Here is an 11,454-nt window from a genome sequence, read left to right on the forward strand (position 1 = left end):
ATCCCCTGCCATGGGACTGAGTGGGAGAGATGGTCACTCCAGCATGACCTTGGGCAACTCATTCTTTCTCAGTTTTCCCCATCTGTAAAATGGGCAGTACTAATAAACTTAAGTTTGTTGAAGGATCATGGGATAATTATTACTGGGGACCAGATAATGCCCAGAACGATACTGTGGGGTGGGGGGATATATTTTCCCCTGTTGTTTAAAAAGGAACAATTGCTACAGAAGTAGAAATGTTGCAGTTTTGTCCCATAGGGATGAGAAGTGGGCAACTGCGCCCGGAAGACAAGTGGAGAATTTGCACGGATTTATGTTTGGGTTTTTTTCTAAGTGCGCGCGCGTGGGTATCTTATTTACCGGCTATTGTAAGTTATTGTGGTTTTATTCGGTGGGGAGGGGGGGGGGGTCCGAGGAGAAGCAGCGCAAACTTTTGGTGCGCGGCGCGCAGCGCGGAGGAGCCGAACTTGGCTCGGGAGAAGCGCTCGTTTTATTTCTGTTTAGACTGGAGCCGTCGGTTAAACAAACAGCGCACTTCAGAGGGGTCACAGCAAAGCAGCCGGGTTCCCGTCAGGGAATTCCTCCTCGCAGCTGCCGCTTTTGCATCGCTTCGCCGCGTGGTCTCCATAATTCCGCCGAGGGGGCGAGGGATGCCCCGAGCCGGTCCTCGGTGGGGCAACCGTCGAGTTTGAGGCAGGGGTGGAGGGAGAGAAAAAGAGGGGGAAAGGAAAATAAACTCTGACAGGCTGCGCGTTAAACCAGGACTGATCGCTTCTCAGTTTGACACAAAGGCCATCAAGCAGCCGCGGGAGTTGGCGCTGACTTTTATGTTGTTTTACAAATAGGATATCTTAAAAAAAAAAAAAATTAAACCATCGGGGGTGGGGGTGGAGAGGGGAGACAAAGGGAGCACCTCGAAGCCGTCGCAAGTTATAAAACCGGCGAGGCGCTCATGGGGTCTCCATTACCTGGAGCCACAAGTCCAGGAAGAACTCGAGAGCCAAAGGTAAGGGAATTTTATTTCATTTATTTATTTATTTTAAAGCGGAGAAGCAGAAGTTGCCCTGAGAAGAACTGGCTGCTTGGAGTTCAAGGACTAGGGCCTGGTTTTCCCACCGCAGTTTTATGGTTATGACAGGCTCTCCAAGAGGCACTAAAAACGGTAGTTTCCTCTTTTCTGCAGAAGATAAGGAGACGGGAGGGGCGCGCGGGAGACGCCTCGATGGAAAGGGAAAAAAGGGCGCCTTTGCTTCTCCTTCCGCAACCGAGAGGGTTTTCTCCCCCTCGCCTCCTGACTCTTCTGCCTCACCTAACAGATTAGGAAACAGATGGGAGAGTCGCATCAGATATTCAGGAGTTTTTCTCCAGGGAGAAGGGGGGGGGGGGAGAGAGATTTGAACAAGTAGATGCAAAGGGCTTTTTGGGGAGGGGAGTGGGGGGGGGAGGACACTTTCCGGGTTTCACTCCAGCTGCAACCCCTGCGTCCCAGATCGAGGTTGTTGTGAGAAATCTTGGGGAAAGAGGGGGGTTAGCCCCCTGGATGAAGGGCCGCGAAATGATAGCCTCCCCCCCCCCTCCAGTGGACTACAGCCCAGAAGTCCGCAGTAGGAAGGAAGGAAGGGGGCGTGGACCGTTTCTAAGGGAGAGTTTTTCTTTCTCGCTCACCCCCGCCCCCAAATTTCGCTTCCCTCCCGAATTAAGTGCAGGGGACCCCGGGCGATGGGGCCACGACCCAGCCAGTCCTTCTCCCCGAGAGGGTTGCCTTCAAGAACGACTATCGCACCCCCCAACCCGGCTCCACAGTTTTCCCAAGCGAGAGATGTATAACAACACAATCTCTCCCTGTTTCCCCCGTCGCGCAGTTGCTCTCTGTCCTTTTTCCTTCGCTCGTCTTCTCTCCTTGTTTATTTCTTTTTTTTAAAAAAATGTGTTCTCAGATTCGAGCTTCTAATAAGTTTTGGAGGTGTTGTTGTTTTGAATTGTTCCGCTGCTGTTTTCTTTGGGCGCCCGTCTCTTATCCACAGCAGTTTGCTAGTTTTTCTGGAGTTGGAATGAGAGAGAGGAAGGGATGGAGAAGGGAATGTTGCACGTGCCCGAGAGAGCATATATGCAGAATAAACCCCATGCGCCCTAAAGAAATCCCAGAATTAAAAGTTAGAAAGCGACCAGAAAGAGAGCGCCAAAATCCTCGCACGCTGCGAGCCATTCAAGCAGACTCGGATCTGTGGGCGCGCCAGATTCCTGCGTGTTCTCTCTCTGTGTGTGTGTGTTTAAAAAAGAGATTACCTGTGCACCGGCATGGGTTTTTTCCCCCGGGTGCCGTAACTAATGCAGATAAGGTTAGGATTTTTAAAATTATGTGTTTAAAATATTTTGCACAGATACCTGTCCGAAAGAAAGGCAGGGGTGGGATTTTATTATTTTCCCGCGTATAAGATAAGCAGCGCGCCGTCTTTTCTCAAAGCGGTTTAACTTGCCTGCTCTGATTTATTTATTTTTAATATCCCGATAAAGTTAATTTTTTGCTTTCCTTGTGGTACAAGGAATAGACATACCTTCAGTTTTAATAGTAGTAGCAACAACAATAAGGCAACCATTCGAAGAGGGAGCTGAATGAGTTGAATAAACTATCAAGAAAAGTGTGGTATGAGTTCGCGGTGGACATACAGATCGTAAATCTGAACTACCGATAGTTTTCAAACAAACTCGGTGATCTGATTGTGTTCCAGAGTTATTGGAAAGAGTTAGTGGTCTCCACCCCACCCCACCTTCCAGTGACTTAAAGCAGGATTTAATTTAAAGCTCTTGAGTTCATGACCTACACATCATGGATACAGTGAGGCTGATCCGAACTTTGGGTGAACGCTTTTTGTTGCGTCTGCACTAAGGAGCCTCTTCACGACCAACAGACAAGACAGGTTAGGAGCAACCGCCAGGTTTCCTTCAAGGCTCCAACGCGACTTCCCTTTTCACTTATTTTGTTGTATCACTCCTGGGAGCGGGAAAGAGAGAGAAACATCGATGAACTTCTTTAAATCAGGAGAAAGTGAATTCGTATTGAAGGCTTTGAAGAGGTTTGCAAAAGTGGGGGAAAAGGGAGGGTTGTCCAATTGTCTTAAGTTAGTCACTTGCGCCTTCTGAGTTTTTACGCAGTGCATAGGTTGCTGACACTGGTTTTTTGTCTAGATCTAAAGGGCTGTGTGTGTGTGTGTGTGTGTGTGTGTGTGTGTGTGTGAGAGAGAGAGAGAGAGAGAGAGAGAGAGAGAGAGAGAGAGAGAGTTTATATATACCGTGATTAAAACTGACCTTTTTGATGCCCCTACTTCTATAGTTTTAAGAGTCTGTCAAAGACCGAGAACCATTTCCTGGCCATTGACAACCGTGATTGCCTGGAATGGATGGAATGAGGGCACCTTGGCTTCGTTCAGCGCAGCTTATCCAATGCCACCACCCCCTCCCTCTCTCCCCGTGCCTAAGCAATGACACACAGTCCAACCCACCACCAACTAAACCGAAGTACTGGCAGTGGAAGGAAAGCTTTACTTTTAACGATTTCGCCTTAGCTGTTTTTGCATCGGGCTGTCCACCTACCACAGAGTTGCTCAAAAGGCGACGAAAGCCCCACCAACTTGAAATCTTAACGAGGCTGTAAAGTTTCTTGGGGGGGGGGTGTTGGTATCCTCGCCACACGTTGACATGCCCCCTTTCCGCTACGCGAGCGCGTCTTTACGCGCGCACCTGCTTTCTGTGCGCGGATGGATGGTTTAATTGCAATTAGTCCGCAATCCTGAGCACTCTTACGTGGGAATGCCCTACAACCCTGCGTGGGACTCCGAGGACTAGCGTCGGGTGCGGGGCTATACCGATTGCACTCCCTACACACCCCGGTTATCTCTGCCCACCCGCTATAGAAACGCGCGTGGATATTTCCTCGCACCCACCCCTTCCTTTTGAGTCAGGCGCACCTTTCCACGTTCCTTTCTGCAATGTTGTAGCCATACCCAAAACTAAACTGAACCACCAAAGCCAGTTACGTCCAGTAACTGATCTCCGCACCCGGCAAGGCTGAACTCCGCGCCGGGGACAGACGGCTCGTCCGATGCGCCCTCCTCCAAATTTGGGACGAAAGTCTCCTTCCCATCAGCGACGATGGGGGCCAAGGGGTGGAGAAAGGGGACGGCGAGGGCGGGGCAGCAAGTGGGGGAGACCGATCCCATCCCATCCCATCCCATCCTGTTCCTCCTCCTCCTCCTCCCCCCCCCCAGCACAACCCCCCCCCCCCCCACGTCTCGCTCTCTTTCCTCCCAAGTTCTCCGCTCGCTATCCCCCTTGAATCCGAAGGAGCCTCCCGATTGGGCGCTGGGCCTGGCGCACGTCACTCAGAGCGTGACGTGTAGTCTTCCTGTTTCCTTCAGCTGTGTCTTAAAGTAAATCTTGTTGTGGTGCGGAGCCCTCAGCTGAGCGAGGCTGCTCTGCTGCCTGCAGAAATAAGAGACAATTACAGGCTGGGAGAGGAGAGCGGCGCAGAAGAGCAGGGTGCTCCTCCTCCCTCCCTCTCTCTCTCTGTTCTCCCTCTTGCTTTCTCTCTATCTTTCTCTCCTGCACCCTCGCTCATTCTCTCTCTCTCTCTTTCACACACGCACACTCACACGCATCTACATACACCCTGGCACGCTCACTCTCACCCTCCCTGGGCCAATTACAATATTCATCAGCGGCAAGATAGCAAGGCTGTGTATTTGTGCGGAGCGTGTGCGCGTTCCCTTCTTGCTCGCTCGCTCGCTCTCCGTCTCTCTCTCTCTCTTTCTCTCCTTCTATCTAACCGGCAGGGGGAAAAGAGAGAGAGAGAGAGAGAGAGGAGGGGGGGCTCAGTTTCATCGCCTTTGCAACTGAGTAAGTATCTGTCTCCCTTCACTTCTTTTCTCTCTTTTTAAATGGGGGGGGGGGGGTGGCGGGTAATAGAGATGGTCGTCTTGGACGCTGGCACGGGCTTGCTCCAAATGCTGGATCAAGTTGTTGGGGCCAGGGGGTGTGCGCGGTTATTTATTTATCCTCCTTAGGGGAACCTCCCCCCCCCCAAAAAAAACCCCTATCATTCTTGCTGATTTCTTCTCCTCGTCCCCCAGTATGAGGTTAATGACGTTAGAGACTAATAAAACCACACTGGTAACGGGGTTTTCTTTTTGCTTTTGCTATGCCCCAAACTCTAAAAGCTTCAGTACAGTCATCGCAATAGTTTGCCCAGTTGGAAAGGATAAGGTTTGATGTTGGAAATCTCTCTCCCCCCCCCCCCCTTTCCTGATTGTCTCTCTTCCGTTCTTTCTCCTCTCGACTTTTTTTTATCGATGTTTCGTATAAAGGTTTTTATTTTTTTAGAAAAAGGTTGGGAGTGGGGAATGATTCGGCTTTGTATGAGTGTCTTTCCTGAGGCTTCCTTCCTTCTTCCACCACCCCCCAATCGCCCCGCCACCCCTTTCTCTCTCTCCAACTCCTGGTCTGGTCTTTCCTCTTTGTCTTGTTTATTAATCGCTGCCTTTCTTTTTGTCTCCTTCGATTTGCTTATCATTTGCATGCCCCTGACTTCTCATATCTCTCCCCCCCCCCCACCTGCTGTATTTATAAATACGCGGAGAGAGGATTTGAGCAGGAGGGGTGGGGGGAAATGTATGGGTGTTTGAATACTTCTTTTTTGCGGGGGAGGGAGGACTGAGAAGGACGGGCTGGTGGACGGGAAAGGATGAGCCGGAAGGGTGCTTTAAAAAAACAAACAAACCCAAAACCCAGGGGTCAGGTTCTTAGGGCTAGGTTGCAGTCAGACTCACTTTTCCTTGGAGCTCCCGGCTGGGCGTTTTAAGTTAGTTCCGAGGAAATCTATGAAAGGGCTTAATGGGTGGTGGGAAGTTTGATGGGGAGGAGATCCAGAAACGATCAGCGGCGCGGTTGCGATCTCCTCCGTGTCTGCTCAAGAGTTCTTGCCTTGCTTGCTTGCTTTTCTCCCTTTCTCTCTCTCGGCGCTGCAAGTTGATCGGCTTGGCTTTGCCCTGCGCGCGCGGGACTTTTCTTTTCGAAAGAACCCTTCATTCTCGAGGAGAATCTCGCCTCTCCCAGAGCGCGCTTTCGCTCTTCCTCTCTCCACTCCCGGCCGGCTTCCTCTAGAGGCGTCGCTCGGCGGCACTTGAGCCGAAGTGCTTCCAAAGTCGCGGATCGCGGCGGACTGGGGGTTTTTTTTGGGGGGGGGGGGCGCGCGAGCGATTTGGAGAGGTGGGGGTGCGGAAGGAGGAGAAATCTTTGCCCCCGTAACGGGACACTTTTCCCTTCCTCGTTTTTTTATTTTAGTTGGTGGGATTAGATCCACTTGGCGCACAAACTCAATATGGCAAAGCTCCTCGGCCCCTACTGCACCCCCTCCCCCCCCCCGCCGCGGTAGCGAAGATCTGGCTACAGACGGTGCCTGTCGGACGACTGTGCAAGTGTGTGCCTGGGGAGGGGGTGTGTGCGCGCGTGGGGGGGTACACGTGTATGTCTGGGTGCTTAAGTTTCAGCGTGCGCAAATAAAGGGGAAAGAGGCGAAGAGTTGCAAAGAAAAGTGCCCTCCAGCATGGGAGGCCGTGTCTTAAGAAGAAATAATGCCCGGCAGGTGGAGGGGGCGAGGGGGGTGTCTGGCGATCTGGGGACGGGGAGGGGGGGAGCGAAGCGAGTCCCCAGTTGCAAAGCAGCGACCGAGCAGCAGTTTTGGCTCGCAAGCGGTTGTAACAGCCCCCGGTGGCCTCTTCTAACAAGGGCGGGCTGGCGGCGGCGGGAGAGGCTGCTGGTGCGCTTCTCTTTCTTTGCCTCCGCTTTGGCAAAGCTCTTGAAATTGTCCAAGGGGCGCTTAGTTCCAAGTGCGCATGGGCAAAGCCAGACAGGTGTGTTGTGTCAAGAAAGACAGGTGCAAGTTTCTCTCTCCCTCTCCCCCTCTGTTGATCCTCAGCACAACGACTGTTGATGAATTTATGGCGCTTTGTTAGGAGATGGGTCTCGCTGAGTAAGGGAGGGCGGGAGAGAGAGAGAGAGAGAGAGACTTGGACCTCTCCTGACACGCTTGGAGGAACATGGAAGGGGGAAAGTTGGCATTTGTTTTCATGAACTGGCAGACTGATGCCATGCCTCTCATCTGCCTGGTTACTTGGAGATTTTATGAGATCACTTGATGGTGCTCCCCGTGGAAACAGAAAGGTCTTCAGTTAGGGAAAGTGCTTGTGAACAGTTTGATCCTGCACATGTCTATTCAGGAGTAAATCCCAGTGTTTTCAGTGGGGCTTACTTCCAGGTAAGTGCGTGTAGGATTGCGGCCTAAGGCGGCATCCTTGGTCAGACAGAACCCTTCTAACATATATAGGGAAGTCATAAGTTCCCTAACAACCCATTTCTGGAACCGTTTGCTCAGAAATTAGCCCCACGAAAGTCAGTGAGGCTTACTTGAAAAGCAACTGAATAACTCCCTTTTAAACTACGTGGGGCTCACTTCTGAGTGAACACGTTTAAGATTTGGCGGTAGGTCTCAAATCTTGAGGATACCTTTCCCATCTCCATCTGAGGACAGATTAGGTGTCGTTTGAGTCCAGAGCATGGATAAGGAAGGACTGAGCAGGCTTAGAATTCAAATAAAATAGATGGAAGGTAGTTTGAGTATTGGAAGAAGAATTGTGAACAGGCTATTGGATATTACTTTCTAGTACATCAAGTACAATACCCCATATTTGACTTTTATCATTCCTCCCCTAATCTTCCCACAAATGCATGCCTCCAAAGCTTTAGGTTTGTAGCCTGCATTTGAATATACACGTACAAAGGATGCAAGTCTGTATGCATCCATTTGAGAGCCTGTAATTTCTTGCAAGTTAATGTTGTCTGCTAGGTTAGCGGAGGGCCACGTGGAATGAACTGTTAGATTAAAAATGGAGCACGTTGTTTGGTTCTTGTTTCCATTGCCTTGACAGGTCTGACCACTTTTGAAATGGATCTAGTTGCATTTGTATGTGTCTTTGATTATCATTTCTTTTGCTTAATCTGCTATCATGTATTTCATAGGTTACAACCCTGCAAGGCCTTTGTCATTATCCATTTCACCTGCTTTTCCTTCCAAAGCTCATCTCTGGCAAATATAAAAGTTGCCATTTGAGTCCCACTATTGGAAGGACTTGAACTTTTTAAAATGTTGCTCGTACGCCCATGTGCTTCACAGATTGCTGACAATGGAGATTGCAGACCACACATTCAAAGCAATAATCTAATACAAAACTTTGAACTGCAGTTCAAAATTGAAAGAAGGCCTCTCTGTCACCATTGGGGATTTATTTTAACGATCAGCTCAAAATTAAATTTGGTATATTTCAGATGGTTGGATATTGCTATTGGTGCTTTTTTTTTGCAGCACACTTTCCAAGTGCACGAAAGTGTCAGGTGATGGATAACTTAATTGCGCTCTGTTACAAAAGGCTTGAGTGATTTTTTTCTGAGTATGTTTTGTGGGTGATTTGATTCAGTGTTCTGATTGGAGGTTCTATACCTTGATACTGTATAACTAAGAAAATCTGGGGTAAAACTACGGTAGGAATAAATGTGCAAGTTTTGATTTCGCTGGTGTGCTCTTTTTTTCTAGTGATTCTTTGAAGCACTGGCTTGTATGGAGAATATGCTGGCATGGCTTTGCCTTTTGTATATTGCTTACCCAAATAGTTTATTCATACGGAGTAACCTTTAGATGCATTCGTATAGGATGGCTCCCACCCTCCCCCCTCAAAAAAGATTTCTAACGCCAACAAAGCAATAAGATAGCAACTCCTTTTCGTCATCAGGACACTTTGTACTTTCTATATTATGTAGGAGTGAGAATGCTAAGCACCTCACAGCAGCTTCTTTATACCTTGCCAGATTGGTCCCCATGTGCCCATGATGCTACACAGTAGTTTTCCTTCCTTCCTTTAACTAAAGATGGGTCCTTAATTTGGTCCTTAATTATTTCTTTTTAACATAATGCCTTAATTTAAATGAAGCAGAAAAGAAGTAATTGATGCTAGAAATAACCATTACTTGTATTCCTAAATTCCTTCACAACATTTTAAAAAGATGGAGTATTGGACAGGAATGTGTCATCTATCTTACAAGTACTGAAAACATTGCCATTGGAAAAATGTTAATGTTGTATATCTCCCCCCCCCCCCACCTTTTGTACTTCTCAGAAGTACAGTAAGGTGACTTAAAGTGGATCTGTACAATATAATGTTCTGTCGACATTTAACAACTTGCGTGTACCGCTGACATTGTCTTACGCTCCTTAAACTATTATACCTAAACCCAGTGCAGTAAGGACACTTTCATTATCACATATTTTCCCCTTCAAAACATTTTTTTAGTTACATATGGAATATAAGATTTATGGACCGTGGAAGAGAGACAATAACTGAGTTCTGTAAAAAGAACATGCAGTTTCGAACTTTGCAGAATGATTTTTTTCCTTTCAAATTTCTCATTCTCCAGTCTTCACCATCGGCAGCTTTGATTGAGAAATTGCACCAGATAATTCTGTGCTTCTTAAAGCAATTGATTTCTTTTACCAAAGTAAAAATGTTGTTCAACTTTTAGCTGTACCTGCTATTTAAATCATTCCCTTTCCCCCAAATCAATCCACTTTAGCCATATGGGAAAGCAGTTTAGTCTACACTATCTAAGGCGATTACTTTGCAGACAAGTCCATCGACGTTTCTATTTGAGCCATTCTAAACATTTCTGGATTGCACATCTAAGCAAGCTAATGTTTAGGGCTAAGGACTGGGATGCCTTAAGGTTGTATAGTCGACATGGTTTTGGAAAAAAATTGTGTTGCACCTTGTGGGCACCTAATCCTCTCCACGGGGTTTTTGTAAACTAAACACCATGTATTTGCTACACTACACATAATTTCTCAGTATAGCATATTTGAGTGTTTGAGATGATGGTGAAGTGCAGGAGAGGACAGATTATAGATCAGCAAGGTGTGCGCTGCAGCCTGGGACCTCGCTAGAAGAGAACAAAGTCCGGTTTATGATACAGGCCATGGAATTGAGAAAAGGCGCTCTTTGCTTTCCATCTGTGAAAAACAGAGCTCACAATCAAGCCCTACATAATTTGAAGGTTCAGATAACAGAAGCCACACCAGGTCACCAGGTGAAGGGTCACTTGTAATGTATATTGAATTCAAAGTATCGTACTAAGCAACAGCATTTGTGTACATTGCAATCAAATTTAGGATTTCTCTGATTTCTAGAATTTCATTGATCGTATATTCCAGAACAGAAATCTGTGAAAATCAAAGCAGTTTCCTTCCTCCCCTTAAAAATGAGAAAGGAGTACAGTCTATAAGTTGACCATCAGTTTGTCCTTCCTTCCATATATATATATATATATATATATATATATATGCATGCGCGTCTTAATAGGAAAGACTTCATCATATCAAATGTGTGCGCTCTTGCTGACTCAGAATCTCACATTCTGCTGTATGCGGTATTCTGTTTCTCTCAGGATGTCAGTTCATGTTGGCATATTTTTTTTTGAAACCAAAAGGTTGAGCCACTGGCATTCTTTGGCTGCAGGAAAACGCATCTCTCGTCATTTGGGCTGAAAGTTCAAAGCCGGAAATTCTGCTGTCTAAAAGCAGTTGTAGTAAGAGATGGCATCAGCTCAGAGGGTCAATGGGAGCAGAGGGCTAGAGCCCCAGGGAGAGTGGAGGGGGGCTTTGAGGAGAGGACTAATTGTGTCATTCATGAGCAGTCGCTCCTCAGGCTTGCTGTCTATTGAGCCAATGTGGTCTTCCCTTCTGGTGGCAGAACCGTAGGACAGAGCACTAGTCAGTACGCATACGAGAGACGAAAATGGATAGTGGATTCGTGACAGTGACCTTATGATAGCATTTCCTCGGTCAGTGCCATACACATGCACCAGGCCTGTCTGTCTGCTGGCCTCTCTCTCACACGCAAATTATCATAGGATGCTGCAGTATGCCAATTCAGACCATCAATTCATGGTCTGAATTATCTCCACACGCTAGTAATGGCTGCCCAGGGTTTCAGGCAAGGTTCCTTCTCAGCGCTACCTGGAAACGCCAGGGATCGAACCTGGAACCTTTGGCACGCAAAACGTGTCCTCTGCCGCCATGGAACCATGGCTCACCCCCTTGTCCTTGGCAACAGTGCCGCGAGAAGGGAAAGCAGCGAAGGAAAGCTGGTTCTTCAAAAGGCGTATGTGTGGAACCCTGTGGTTGGGTTTGTGGGTCAGTAGGAATGGACGGGAATTAAAATATACAAAGCAAAGAAAGACAGAAACCCTCAAATGGCTGCCAAATGGTTTGATTTCAGAGTCAAATGCCACCGCTTTACAGGCGAAGGTAACGACTCTCCCCCTCCTGTTGCTGCTACCTTAAGTGAAAACACTTGC

General features: G+C 47.9%; 1 protein-coding gene across 9 annotated transcripts in view; it reads left to right on the top strand.

Moving 5' to 3' along the window:
* Nucleotides 1–513: 513 nt before the first annotated feature.
* Nucleotides 514–11,454, top strand: part of PROX1 (prospero homeobox 1) — a 74,778-nt gene continuing 63,837 nt past the window's right edge. For 2 of the 9 annotated variants that reach the window (XM_028724664.2, XM_028724666.2), the window contains exon 1: nt 4,476–4,893. The gene's annotated coding sequence lies outside the window, so the exon portion shown is untranslated. Of the gene's footprint in view, nt 1,007–4,471; nt 4,894–5,835; nt 5,855–6,333; nt 6,471–6,852; nt 7,310–7,381; nt 10,186–11,454 lie in introns of those variants that run through there. The other 7 variants (XM_028724659.2, XM_028724658.2, XM_028724665.2 and 4 more) reach the window with 7 other exon arrangements.

This window comes from Podarcis muralis, chromosome 3 (genome assembly GCF_964188315.1).
Source record: "Podarcis muralis chromosome 3, rPodMur119.hap1.1, whole genome shotgun sequence".
Taxonomy (NCBI): Eukaryota; Metazoa; Chordata; class Lepidosauria; order Squamata; family Lacertidae; genus Podarcis; species Podarcis muralis.